Source organism: Chrysemys picta, chromosome 21 (genome assembly GCF_011386835.1).
Source record: "Chrysemys picta bellii isolate R12L10 chromosome 21, ASM1138683v2, whole genome shotgun sequence".
In the NCBI taxonomy this organism is placed as follows: Eukaryota; Metazoa; Chordata; order Testudines; family Emydidae; genus Chrysemys; species Chrysemys picta.
In genome coordinates, this window is record NC_088811.1 from 15,740,794 (window position 1) to 15,755,659 (window position 14,866).

Below are 14,866 nucleotides of genomic sequence, written 5' to 3' on the forward strand. Positions count from 1 at the left end.
GCACAGAGAGAAGGCAAGTAGTTTCCACATTCAAAATGGAGTTTGCCACCTGGTAAAGGTACATAGAGAGTGTTGGGAATCTCACACAGAATTCATAAATTGTACAAGACCGACTCCCCAAATCACCACAACTAGTCACTTCCAAAAATCTTGGTGCAATGTTGTCAAAAATGTATAATGATGGAGTCACAGCATACCTTTCAAATGTATCCCGTTGGGGCTTCATCTCAAAGTCAAATACGTTCCCGTACATTTCTTATCCTCTGAACTTTGTTTTTCAAAAGTATATACCATCAGAAATAAAGAATCATGGAATTCAAGTGATAGAAACAGTAATTTAAAGAATTTTGAGAAACAGTAATTTAAAGAATTTTGGGTTCCCTGCACGAATAACCGTTGTATCCCTTATTTTGGGCCAGTCACACATAACATCCCACATTTGGGCTTTGGTCCATTGAGAGGTATACTGCTGGGCTCTGACACTTAAGTATGTGTGTCTGTCTGTAAGTCACAGATTTTCAAAAGGTATTTAGGAGCCTAATTCCTACACATTTTAATGGAAGGTAGGCAGTTAAGAACCTACCCTTAAGGATCTGGGCCTTAACCACCATTTGCCCATTTGTAAAATGGCCTTAAAAACCTTACTTTGCAGGGATGTTCTGAAAATTAATGTTTGCTAAATTTCAGAGGGGTAGATGTGTTAGTCTGTATCTGCAAAAACAACGTAGGGTGACCAGACAGCAAGTGTGAAAAATCGGGATGGGGGTGGGGGGTAATAGGAGCCTATATAGGAAAAAACCCCAAATATCGGGACTGTTCCTATAAAATCGGGACATCTGGTCACCCTAAAACAACGAGGAGTCCTTGTGGCCCCTTAGAGACTAACAAATTTATTTGGGCGTAAGCTTTCGTGGGCTACAGCCCACTTCATCAGATGCATGGAGTGGAGAATACAGTAGGGACGTATAAATACACAGCACATGAAAAGATGGGAGTTGCCTTACTGAATGGGGGGTCAGTGCTAACAAGGCCAATGTTTGCTAAGTGATTCGCTATGAAAGGAGAAAAATAAAGTGCGTCAAAACATTTTGCTGAAATGTTTTGTTTTGATTAAAAATGGCTTTTTGAAGGAAGTAAACATTTTCAGGGGTATATTTCCTTTCTTTTTAAATGTTTATTTTTTTAAAAATGAAACAAAATAGAAACTGTTCTTTTAGTTTTGTTTCAGTTGAAAGATGTTCTTTTATTTCAAATGTTCAAAAAGCAAAATACTTTTTGGTTTTCAGTTTTGGGGTGTTTTCCTCTGTGTCCCCTTCCTCCTCTCCCCCTTACAGTGTGGAGGACAGAGGGAAGGACCCAAGCACCACAAAGCAAGAATGCCTGAAAACATTTCAATTTTTTTTTGTTTCAGTTTTTTTGTCAGAATACCAAAACATTTCCATGGGAAATTTGGAAAAAATATTTCCCCTACATTTCCTGCAGAGAAACAATTACTTTTTTTTTTGACGAACTCGAGAGAAAATAACTAATTAAGCTGCCATGTCCTTCCCTCCCCCAGCATTTTCCAGCATAGATGTGTGCATATGTGCTAAATTTCTGCTTATTTGGGGTTATATTCTGCTACCCTTACTCACATTGCATAATAGCGTGTTCCATGAGAAGTTCAGTTGAAATATAATGGGGCAGGAAGAAAGGAGATTGCAGTAGCCAGGCCAGGAGATGGATTAGGGCCTGGCCAAGCAGTTTGGCTGTTGGGACAGAAAGAGGGATGTTAGGAACGTGGAGGGCAAGGTGACTGGAGCTGCCTCCGTCTGCATGTGGGAGGAGGTAAAGGTGATGCAGAGGTTATGCCGGAGGCTGGTGCTGTTGTCAGCTATGGCAGGGTGAGAAGGCTTGGGAGGAAAGACGCTGAGCCTGATTCTTCTTTATACTAACGCACCTGGACTCTGCTTTAGAGCTCTACAGAGGCGTTAGGGTAACCGGGCATCAGTCCCAGTGAGTTCTGTTTTGGCCATGTTGGACTGTGACAGACCCATCATTCTGGAGCGCCTCCTCATGGCAAGACCCAGCATTGCCACCCCCTTCCTCCCTGGGACTCGGGCGCTGTGTGGTGACGTGGCTTTCCAGCCAGGTCACGCTATAGTTTTGCGCCTTTCCAGAATACCCCAAAGTCCAAAATAAACAAAAGACCCACAAATTCTTCTGTCCCGCCTGGGCTCAGCGCTGAGCGCTCCCCTGTTCCCTTACAAGGACCCTGCCTCTCAGGGCTATCTCCCCAGATACCCAGCATGTCCTTCCCGCAGACTAGATCCTTTGCCAATCTCCACCCTGGCCATCTGGCCGGGGGTTGGACTTCTTCCAGACCTGCCACAGGAGGCTCTTTCACCCTTGCTGCCCTCTCCCCTCAGAGGGAACCTCCCTCCTGCAGCTTTCCCCTCAGTTCTCTCTCTATTGTCCTGCAGTCCTTCGTTTCTAGGAACCACCCAATCTGGTTCCCTCCACCCCTTCCCAATGTGGGGTTTATATACCCCATACATGGACCCCTTTACTCTCAGGCCACTTTACCTAGTCTGGTAGTAAACGAGACTCTGGCCTAGGCCCAGCGCCTCAAAGCTATTTCAGCGCCTAATCCCACTTGATTTCCATGGGAGCGAGGCACCTAAATACCTCTGAGGATCTGGGCCCTAGTGAATGTGAGAGCCTGACGAACCACCCAGTCTGTAGGGTTGCCAACTTTCTAATCGCACAAAACCGAACACTGTCCCTGCCCCACCCCTTATCTAAGGCCCTGCCCCAACTCATTCCATCCCCCCTCCCTCCGTCGGTCACTCTCCCCCACCATCACTCACTTTCTCTGGGCTGGAGGTTGGGGGTGAGGGTTCCGGCTGGGGGTGCAGGTTCCAGGGTAGGGCCAGAAATGAGGGGTTCAGGGTGCAGGAGGGGGCTCAGGGCTGGAGCAAGGGGCTGGCATGTGGGAGGAGGTGCGGGCTCTGGATGGGGGCGTGGGCTCTGGGTGGGGCCAGGGATAAGGGGTTTGGGGTGCAGAAGGGGGCTCTGGGCTGGGGCCAAAGGGTTTGGAGTGCAGGAGCGGGCTCAGGGCTGTGGCAGGGGGTTGGGGAATGGGAGAGGATGTGGACTCTGGCTGGGGGTGTGGGCTCTGGGGTGGGGCCGGGAAGGAGGGGTTTGGGGTGCAGGAGGGGGCTCAGGGCTGGGACAGGGAGTTGGGGTGTGGTAGGGGGTGCGGACTCTGGGAGGGAGTTTGGGTGCAGGAGGGGGCTCAGGGCTGGGGTAGGGCGTTGAGGTATGGGAAGAGTGCAGTGTGTGGGCTCCGGGAGGGGGCTCAGGGCTGGGGCAGGGGGTTGAGGTGTGGGAAGAGGTTTGGGGTGTGGGCTCTGGGAGGGGGCTCAGGGCTGGGGCAGGGGGTTGAGGTGCGGGCTCCGGCCGGGCGGCGCTTACCTAAGGCTGCTCCTGGTCGGCAGTGCAGCAGGGCTAAGACAGGCTCCCTGCCTGCCCTGGCTTTGTGTGGCACCTGGAAGCGGCCGGCATGTCCAGCCCCTAGGCAGAGGCACGGCCAGGCAGCTCTGTGCACTGCCTGTGCCTGCAGGCACTGCCCCTGCAGCTCCCATTGGCCACGGTTCCCAGCCAATGGGAGCCATGGAGCCGGCGCTCGGGGCAGGGGCAGTGCACAGAGCTTCCCTGATCGCACCTGCACCTAGGTGCTGCAGGGACATGCTGGATGTTTCTGGGAGCTGCACGGAGCCAAGGGAGGCAAGGAGCCTGCCTTAGCCCCGCTCCACTGCCGACCGGACTTTTAGCGGCCCCATCAGCGATGCTGATCGGAGCTGCCTGGGTCCCTTTTAAACTGGGCATTCTGGTTGAAAACCAGATGCCTGGGAACCCTACCAACCTGAGATGTCTGAGCAACAGGTGACTGAACTACAGGAGGTGAGTGAAAAGTGGAGCACAATGGGAGGATAACACAGTGGTTAGCTTGTTTGTTAGAAATGGAGCCGATTGAAGACCTTGGAAGGGGTGGGAGTTGAGCCCCAGTGGCCTCCACCAGGAACAATTTTTTAGGAAAACACCTGCCATTTGAGGCAATCTGGTCCATTCCAAGAGCAAAAGATCCCCCCTTTCACAGGTTTTATGAGCCCCTCAGGATAAGCCTTGCCTGGCTGAGATGACGGAGTGGCATCCGCAAAGAAGGGAGGTTACCCTAATCCAGTGGCTCTCAACCTTTCCAGACGACTGCACCCCTTTCAGGAGTCTAATCTGTCTTGCGTATCCCCCAAGTTACACCTCACTTAAAACTACTTGCTTATAAACATACAGAAGTGTCACAGCACACTACTACTGACAAACGGCTTACTGTCTCATTTTCACCATATAATTATAAAATAAATAAACTGGAATATAAATAGTGTGTTTACTTTTCAGCGTATAGTATCTAGAACCGAATAAACAAGTCATTGTATGAAATTTTAGTTTGTACTGACTTTGCTGGTGCTTTTTATGTAGTCTGTTTTAAAACTAGGCACATATCTAGATGAGTTGTTGTACCCCCTGGAAGACCTGTGTGTACCCCCAGGGTTACACGTACCCCTGGTTGCGAACCACTGCCCTAATCCATTTTCTGTTTGAGAGCCACCTCCCGCATGTCATGGACTCCTGGAAGTAACTATTGTCTTCAGAGGAGGAATGTCTTTCTTCCACTACCCTGTCTTCCATTTAAGAAATCCAGTCCCCCTAATGTAACCAGCACAACTCTCAAGGTGCAAGGGAAGGTGGGTAGTACCCTGGGTAGGCGTATCTGGCCTGGCTTAAATCTGGCTAGCCCAGGTAACAATAGTGATATAGATGTGGCCACGCAGGCTTCAGCAGGGGCCAGCCACCCAAGTACATACACAGGTGCCCCAGTGGACCGAAACTTTGATTGCTAGCCTGTGTCGCCACAGCTCTGCTCCTGCTGGTACTCATGCTAGATGGAATAAAGCTACCACAGGTAGGCTTCCATATGCTACAGTCACACCTTCTCTTGCAGTGTAGACACACCCTCAGCAGATGGGTGCGGTGGAGAGCAACCGCCGACTATTTTATAACCCAGGGTGGCGGGGAAGCAGACAAAGAAAGAAAAGTTGCTTGGACCGATACCCCAGTGGAATATATGGGCTGCTCCCCGTGTATTCGGATGTGGGGGTGTGCTAATCTAATGGTAACGAGGTGAGGTTGTGACTATAAAGCGACCCTGGACATGGCAGTTCCTACACTGCAGGTGCAGCATATTTGCAAAAGTTGGCAGCTGGTGTCAAACTGACTCAAATTTGAGTTAGCACCGGCTTATCAACAGATTATAGCCAATGACCGCTCAGAGCCATAATTGACCATTGATACTGGCCTAAGGAGCTCTGTCAGTAAGAACAGCTCCCTCATGGATTAGCTTGTGCCCTTGATGTCTTTCAGAGGGTAATGGATCGAATCTTGCAAGGTCTGGCAAATATCCTGTTCCGCTTCGATAACGGTTGGAATCATTAGGCGAAAGGAAGAAGACTGCTTGGGACAGTGGGGGGCAGTGTTGAAACACTAGCAATTGCAGGGCCCGAGGCAACACACATCTAAGCATGATCGTTGTCAGAGCCAAGACGTGGCCGCAAGGTACCGTGAGGAGGCACCAGGACTTCACCTTTCCACAGCAGCACAGGGCAAAGCCTTCGTATTATAAAAGGGCATGCAATTGGAGGTCATTTTCTCCGGTTCCACTGTTACTGTGTAATAATCATCATCATCTCTTGTTTATATGGAGCCTTCCATTCAAAGAGCTTTCCGAATGTAACCTCAGCAAGCGATCCCTTCAGTCCCCACTGAAGTGCAGCCATCTCTGGGGTGAAACACAACAGCTGTTACACAGCACACAGCAGCATCGTGGGACACATCAGGGCAGGAAGAGAAGACGAATCATGTCAGATCTGCAGAAGCAGGATGTAATTTACCGTGGAACTTGACAAGGAGGCCAGGGGTAATTCCCGCTCGTACCTAAACTTCTGGGGGATCATTGATAGCCGCAGCTGTCAGAACCTCAATCCTACATCCTATCACAAAACCAACAGGTCTGGTAGATAGCACAATGCCCCTAACATTATGGTAGGCCATTGATTTAGAGGGAAGAGTGCCCCCTATTAGACCAACACTATTTACTGCAGTGCCTAGGTTTCTCTTGGAGGCCTCTCATCCAAGCACCGTCTCAGTCCTGTCCTGCCTAGCTCATTGGCGCTAACGGGAATACAAGATGGCATAGCTGCAACACATTAGAGCCTTTTCAAAACTGCCTGCCATTGCAAGGCACCTGATCAAGCTGTTAGTGAAAAAAGAGCGCTGCGCAGAACAGGGGCGTGGCATTGTTTCGAAACAGCTCAAAGTCCTCTTGATTCGGCCCCTCGGCTCGGGAGGTTTTGGTGCAGTCTGACCCCAATGCTCTGTGCCTTCCCATCATCTGCTTTATCCTAGTGGGCTGGAGGCTTTGAGGGTGAAACCTCTCCTGCAACGTCTGCCGAAGAATGACAAAACTTAGGGACTTCTGCTGAGCTCGCCCCAACCATGTTACGAATGCAGCCTAAAGGGGAAGATTTTCAAAGGCACAACAGGAAATGATGGACCCAATTGACTTTCCTCATTTGTACCGTTGAAAATCTCCCCCTATGCACTTAGATAGGTAGGAAAAGTATTAGAATGGGAGGCGGAGCCACTTGACCAAGTCCAGATCAGAATGTCAGACAGGTGCTGGACGTTGGATGCCAAGAGAAATACCGAAGAAAGCTGCTCTCCTGTTCAAGTGACGCCCCTCTGCAGAGAACATTGCTCCTCCCTGGGCAGAGGGGCACAGTCCTGACCAGGCAAGCCCACAGTGAAGACGGACAACAACAACATGTTACAGGGGGCTCATCACCAGCGTGCCTGGGCATATTGTAGCCATTCTGGACAATCACCGGGGTTCTGATTTACTGCCAACTCCCTTGCCAATAGAAAAAGGGCAGGAGAATCTGACCTTTCATCTCTGGCTGTGGGCTTGCCTGCTCTTCCTCTCCGCCGTCCTCAGTCATAGCAAAGGGCAGGATTTCTACTCTAGTTCAGTGGTTCCCAACCTTGTCTCTGCCGCGGCACACTTTATTATTTTGAGGCACACCATCATATTGTCTCCAAATGAACCCACCCTCTTATCATCTCAGTTTTAGCTGTTTACCACCCTGGCCATTCACTGTCCATAGGGAGTGTGTGCAGAGAGGGGGGTAACTCAGGGAGCAGGGAGGCGGTAGTTAGGGGCTGTGTGGAGAGGGGGGTAGCTCAGGGAGCAGGGAGAAGGTAGCTAGAGGCAGTGTGGAGGGGGGTAGCTCAGGGTGCAGGGAGGGGATAGTTAGAGGCTGTGTGCGGGCAGGGGGGTAGCTCAGGGTGCAGGGAGGGGATAGTTAGAGGCTGTGTGCGGGCAGGGGGGTAGCTCAGGGTGCAGGGAGGGGGTAGTTAGGGGCTGTGTGTGGGCAGGGGGGTAGTTCAGGGAGCAGGGAGAAGGTAGCTAGAGGCAGTGTGGAGAGAGGGGGTAACTCAGGGTGCAGGGAGGCGGTAGTTAGGGGCTGTGTGGAGATAGGGGGGTAGCTCAGGGAGCAGGGAGAAGGTAGCTAGAGGCAGTGTGGAGGGGAGTAGCTCAGGGTGCAGGGACGGGGTAGTTAGGGGCTGTGTGCGGGCAGGGGGGTAGCTCAGGGTGCAGGGAGAGGGTAGCTAGAGGCAGTGTGGAGAGAGGGGGTAACTCAGGGTGCAGGGAGGGGGTAGTTAGGGGCTGTGTGTGGGCAGGGGGGTAGCTCAGGGTGCAGGGAGAGGGTAGCTAGAGGCAGTGTGGAGAGAGGGGGTAACTCAGGGTGCAGGGAGGGGGTAGTTAGGGGCTGTGTGGAGATAGGGGGGTAGCTCAGGGAGCAGGGAGAAGGTAGCTAGAGGCAGTGTGGAGGGGGGTAGCTCAGGGTGCAGGGACAGGGTAGTTAGGGGCTGTGTGCGGGCAGGGGGGTAGCTCAGGGTGCAGGGAGAGGGTAGCTAGAGGCAGTGTGGAGAGAGGGGGTAACTCAGGGTGCAGGGAGGGGGTAGTTAGGGGCTGTGTGTGGGCAGGGGGGTAGCTCAGGGTGCAGAGAGGGGGTAGTTAGGGGCTGTGTGTGGGCAGGGGGGTAGCTCAGGGTGCAGGGAGAGGGTAGCTAGAGGCAGTGTGGAGAGAGGGGGGTAGCTCAGGGTGCAGGCAGAGGCTGTATCGAACGGGGTGCTGCTAAAGGTCCCGGGACCTGGCCGTGCTCTCTCCCTAGCTGGCACAATGGGGGCAGCTCTGCTCCTTGTGGCCATGTGCGCGCCGGGCCAGGCCACACCACGCCAGGACATGCCGTCCTACGCAGACACCGTGGGCACCAGCAGCCAGTGGTTCCCGGGCACCAAGGACTACATACCTGAGCCTGGAGGGTGTGGTGGCCTTTACCCAGCCCAGGTGTGGAAACTGACCTGGATACACAGAGCATCTGGTGTCACCGCTCACCCCCCCACCCCCGCGAACATTCGTCCGAGCCCTCATAAGGGATGTGGCTGGCCTGAGCCCCCTCGGGGGGGCACGGGGAGGCAGCAGAGCCAATGGGAAGGCAGAAATATGCCCCTCACATGTGTCGCCTCTGTGACGTATTCAGTTTGGGGGGGCAATGCCCTCATACCCTCCCCATCTCCGCCTATGCACAGATGCCCCCCCTGCCCTCGCTAAATGGCCCCCCTGACCCCAGCCCCCATCAGTTCTGTCCTCACCCTCCACCAGTTCACCCCCCACCTCACCACAATTCAGCCCCACCCCTATTCCAGGGCTTCCACACTCCTGAAGAGCCACAACCCTTATCTCAGGGCTCCTGTGAATGCTTCCCAGGCTTCTCTGCCTGCAAGATCTACCCCTGCTGAGTGCCTCCAGGGTCACCCTCTTGGGTTTGGCCTGTCCCTGGCTGAACTGGTTCTTCCCCTACCCTGCATGAGCCTTCTTCCTGGCAGGTTCCTCAGTTTTGGCCAATTCTGTGACATCTTGTCTGCACCAGCTCTTCTCCCCCAAGTGGCTTCCAACTACTGCTCTCACAGTATTCATGCAACTGTCTACGGAGACCCTGCTGCCACTTCCTGCTATCCCTTTCTTCTTCTTCTCCCCGTACTGCTCCCTGGCTCTTTAAAATGGCCAGGTGCCCTCCTATTGGGAGGCAGCTAATGAGTCATAGGTGAACTGAACTCGTTCCCTCTTAAAGGGGCCAGTCACTCTGTGACAGGACAGTTGTCCAAAATGGGAAGTTAGTTCACCCTTTGCACCCATTCACAAATTGTTCCCTCTGCTGAGAGACAACTGACAAAGATGCCAATTGTTGTAGTAGTTTTTGTGACGTTGGCCAGTAGAAACTGGACTAAAACAATCTCATTTCACAGACATAGTGCAAGAGTCATCAGATGATAATGACTTTTGACCTCTATCTTCTGTATTTGATTTAGAGGTGAAATGCTCCATTCCCAATTGCTAATCCCACGAGCCACTTATTCCATCATTTGTGATTCCCTATTAGAAACTTGAAAATACTTTTCCTCCCATTGATTTTGTACTTTTCCATTTGGCAAACTCCAGTTTCTTGAAAGGCACTGAAATTAAAATGGTGGCTTTTGTTCAACGACATATTCAACTCACATATCGCCTTGCCAAGCCAAAACACATTTGTTTTTGCACAAAAAGCATTGGTTCTGTCTAGACCTGGTTGGAAAATATTATTTTTTCCCCTTTTGAAAATTTCGATGCTAATGAAAATTGTTGATAGAATTTTTTGTGGAATTTTAAAGAATTTTTTTGTTGAATAACAAACAAACAAATACACAAACAAGCCAACAGCCTTGAAAATAAAAATTGTGGTTGCCAGCAAAAAACGTATAATTTTCAATAAAAAACAATTTTTGTTGAAAATTTCCGATTCAACAAAAAGCCATTTTCCATTAAAAAGCAAAACGAAACAAAAACCAAAAATCTAAAAAAGAACAACAACAAAACCTTTGAATGCAATTTTTTGGACTCTAGTTAACTATTTAGAGTCTTACGTTGTGCCCACCACCATGGTATCTGATCCCCCGCTGGCTCTGAGAAGTGTATGGGTTAATGAACCCATTGCTGCTGAGGAGAGGTTAAATCAGTGTGTTGTCAGTCCTATGAAAACAACCACTTTGTGAAAATACATTTCTTTGCATGTCTTAATGTGTGTTAATTTGATTAAATTAGGCATTTAGGGCCTGATTGGCCCCTCACTTTCAAATGACCCTATTATTATACCAAGTACCCATAAAACTCCAAGATCTTTGTCATGCAGCTCCCATTTTATTGTATGTGACACATTCCGAAGTGAATTAAATAATTTCTCCAAAGACACTTTTAATTCTTTTTTTTTTTAATGTATAACAGTTATGCCTGAGTTACAGAGAGACACCTACAGGCAGCAGGTAGTTAAAGCAAATACCAGTTTCTCTTTCTATTCTACTACTCCATATAGCTGAATAAATTATGGTGCGATTATATATATACACACACGCACGCACACCCACGCACGCACACACACACACACGCATACACATGGAGCAAAATGGCTATGAGTCAAACACAGAAGCAACATATCCGCAGTTACTAGGAATAAGGAATGTTCTATAGTGCTATGTAGATATTCCCCAGATGGGTATATGGAGGTGTTAGGGGTGATGGGTTAAAAGCATTAAATACACAAAGTCTCTGAACAACAGGGGCTAATCTGCTGAGCAGCAGAACATGGTGAGATAGTGACCAGCATGGTCTCGGAATGGTGCCGGTGGGTGGGGAGATAAAGCAAATCCGTTACTTCTTCTCCCACAAGGATCGTGTTCACAGGCCTGGAAAAAAATCATCCTGGGAGAACGTCCATTGAATGTGTCCTTCAGTTGGTTTGTTTTTATTAAGCGCGGGATTTGTTTGGGTTCCCAGGTGTCCCTGCATCCCCATGGTTGGAATGTCTGCTCATGGCCAGTTCATTTCACTTCAAGTGACTCTGGCCAGGCGTTCTCCAGTCTCCTGTGAGTCCGATGCTTGCCCGTTGCCAAGAGCCGCGGTTCCACCCTTCCTAGCGCTTCGCCTTTAGCGCATCGCTCCCTCCATTTTGCTTCCCCACCTCATCCCCCAAGTTTGTCTTTTTTTCAGCAGAACTGAGGTTGGCAATCCATAAAACAAAACAAAACAAAACAAAATCTTTTGACTTTCATACATTAATGTACCTTAAAAAATTAAAACACAAAAAAACACACCCCCCCCACCCACAAAAACAAACCCATCCCACCCCAAAGATTCTGGAATGTATTTTGAAAACACACGATATGCAAATTTCTACGGTTTGCCCCGTTTTTTTTTAAACTAGCACAGCACTCACTGTGTTTTTAGTATATAAAAAAACTCAACTTTCTATAAACATACAGCACATGACCAAATATCCAACTAATGTACATAAGTGCGACCTCAGGGAGAGGGTCAGAGAATAGCTATTCGCATGGGGCGTTTTTCATATTCCTCTAAGAACTCTATTTACAACAGCAGCCAGGATGTTCGTGGACTTTCTGGTGAAGGTAATTGGTAAACGGATTTCTATAACGCTCCCGCTTTTTAAGACTCTTTATCTTAGGCTCCTGCACTCTGGCTCTTAGCTTAACTGAAGTTGTCTGTTAACAACATACCCACTACTAGAACCTGCTGTATGCTGTTGAGGGCCACCTTACAGACTGGGAGCTGTTGTGTGTCTGTTGCTTTTGTGTATATGCACACACAAGTATACAAGAAAACAAGGTGGGGAAAAGAGGAAGCGCACCTTTTTGTGGGTGGGATCAGTGGCCAACCGTTTCTTGTTACAAGGTGGGTCTTTCCTGCTGGTTGTACCATATAGCAGGTGACGAGAAATCAGTTTAGTCAAAAATGGCTTTAATTAGTTGAAGTATAAAATGGCTTTTAGGACTTGGCATATTACTAGAGCTTTTTAATTGGCTGTCAGTGATAACAATGCTCAGTTAATGCGGGGGGCTAACATTTTCCCTCTGTACATTACATTTCCTAACAGCACCAAGACATGTCAGGCTGTAGATTTCTAGGGCGTGACAGCCCTTCTTGGGTGCTTATGGTCACTCAGCCGTCAATATTTTTTGCTGACTAACGCAGTTCGTGGCACACAGTAAAATCATCCCCAAATGCACATGTTCTATGGCTGCAGCAGTACTTACTGGTGTCTGTTAAAAAACCACAGGTAACCATGAGGTACTGGAGCAGGTTAAAATGGATGTTTCAGTCACGGACCCCATGGGCTATCTCACGGAAACACCCTAGCCTCTGCTTTGAGTTTCCAGATGTTCCTTTGATTCTCCAGTTTAGATGTGGTTGGGGTAATAATGTTATTATAGGTTTCAGAGTAGCAGCCGTGTTAGTCTGTATCCGCAAAAAGAAGAACAGGAGTACTTGTGGCACCTTAGAGACTAACAAATTTATTAGAGCATAAGCTTCGTCCACGAAAGCTTATGCTCTAATAAATTTGTTAGTCTCTAAGGTGCCACAAGTACTCCTGTTCTTCTTTTTAATGTTATTATAGTTACTGGGAGGGACAGTCAAGCCAGAAGTGGGATTCAAAAGTTGCTCTTCCTCATTTCAGATCCAAACCAAAAGCACATAAGTCTCATTTTCCTTTTCTATCACACTAGCTTTGGGCAACACCTCTTGTCTATCATATCGCAGTTCGCCAGTAACCTCTAAGAAACCAGTATTCTTGTCTTCATCAACTCCTGCTTTATATGCAGTATTTAGTCTTGGAAATGGCATTGTGAAATGCAAGAACTAGGAAGTTCTGTGATCCCGGGAAATTCTCCCGGAGTCGAGGGGAGGTGCTGGAATCACACTTTTATTTGTTGCAGAGTTGGACAAGCAAAGGAGGGATTTGGATTCTCTGTACAAATCATTGCAGAGGATTCTATGTGTACAATTGTCAGCATCCCAGCTACTGAACAGCAGTGTGTGTGTATAAATAAGAGAGATGAACCTTGTGTGTTAAAATGCTTTCAGGAGTTCGGAACAACAAAGCCCAGTGAAGCAGTGGGCTGGATGAAAGCCATGGATGGTGTCTGATGAAATACAGAGCAACACATGAAGCAAAAATCTGCTTTGACTAAGACCTGGCAATTTGCCCAGGTGGGATGCCGTGTCCACGGGAGTTGGCAACTTTGTGGTTAACAATAAAATGCAGCCAAGAGCAAGGCACCAGAAAGCCTGAAACTGCCCAGAAGATGTTGCTTCAGGTGTAAAGACAAGGACTGATGGTTTGAGGGACATGCAAAAAAGAAGAAGCTGAAGGATACAGGGAAGAAATCCGCCCCCTCACCCGCCCTTTAATCATCTGTCACTGGGAGGCAGAAACTAGGTCCCCCCACATCTCTCAACTCCACTGAAGGGACGTCCAATATTGACACCAGAAAGTTGTGTCTGACCGACCCGGCATGCAGCATCTGCTGCCAATCCATGGAACGTTGGACCTTACAAATGAGTCACTGGCTGGCACAAGATCATTTAAAGGAATGGAGCAGGATGGGTTGTTTCAATGGCAGCTTTCCCCAGCCTCTTCAGGGTGATGAGTAAACAGTAAGTGTGTTCTCGGAGGTGAGCCATTTAAATGCAGTCAAAGGGGGAAGAATGTCTAAATGTTTAGGGACCTGCTATAGCCTTTTATCGGGATGAGTGAAGATTGTTACCACACCATATAAATAAACGGTATGAGCCCCATGTGGTTCATGACTCAGATATAACTTGTTATTCCCAGCGGGGTTTATCTGAACATTGAGCTGAGGAGGATCATGGGTTGGTACGGAGGAAAGAGTGCTGTATGCTACAGAAAAGAGGGAGGCAAATCTGAACCCCCCCCAAAAAAAAAGTCTGGGGCCTAGAGAGAATGTAGCTCCAAAATAAAGAACACAGAAATATGAAGAGAAGGGACCAAGAGATCAACCTGTCCAGAAAAGGACCAGATGATGGCGAAAAGGACGAGTTACTTAAGGTAAGAGACAAGTACTTATCCTGGTAGGTTGCGAAATAAAGAGTTATGTGCATAAGGGCACAAGAGTCTTTCCTCTGCCGTACAGCACAGCACAAATAGGTGCATTATGTGGGTTTATGCCTCCATCTCTCTCTGGCCAGTTGGAGACAGACTGTCGTGGTCAGACCATTCCCACAGCCCTCTGTCTCCCCAGTGCATGACGCACACTCCAGTTTTGTGTGGCACTGTGCCTTAGCTAATGCACCTCCTCCATCCCAGCGACTAACTCGTCACTCAGCCCTTCACTTGATGGGAGACTTCCCTGACAGGCGCCTTCAGAACAAGTCTCATTTCATTTCAGTCATGTTCTAGCAGCAGAAGGACCCAGTTCTGAAAGCTGAAGTGTCTCCAGCTAGGCTCCGTTGGGCAGCGTGCCTCCCTTGCCGACATACACAGCCACTCTCCCTCACTGCCAGGATCAAACTCGCTGAGCGAAGGAAGGTCATTGTTCAGTTCTCACTCTGCCCAATCAATCAGACGCCACCTGGCCTAAACACTGTCCATGCCAGCCCTCCACACGCACATGCGCCAACATTTCTTACTGACTCTCCTGCTGCTATGGGATGCAAGTGGTTTTCAGTCAGCCCCACACCATCCTGTCGGGATCTAGTTGGTCCCTAAGAGGAAAACTGAGTGTTGCTCATACCTGCCCCCAACTTCTCCTAACCCCGCTCAGCAATTTACATTTACCCTTTCCAAAGGTCCCAGGT

The 14,866-nt window shown here is 49.1% G+C and overlaps 1 protein-coding gene across 3 annotated transcripts in view; it reads right to left on the minus strand.

Moving 5' to 3' along the window:
- Positions 1-10,445: 10,445 nt before the first annotated feature.
- PAX7 (paired box 7) overlaps positions 10,446-14,866 on the minus strand; it is a 151,930-nt gene continuing 147,509 nt past the window's right edge. For all 3 annotated transcript variants that reach the window (XR_010594220.1, XR_010594222.1, XR_010594221.1), the window contains one exon: positions 10,446-11,244. The gene's annotated coding sequence lies outside the window, so the exon portion shown is untranslated. The remainder of the gene's footprint in view (positions 11,245-14,866) is intronic.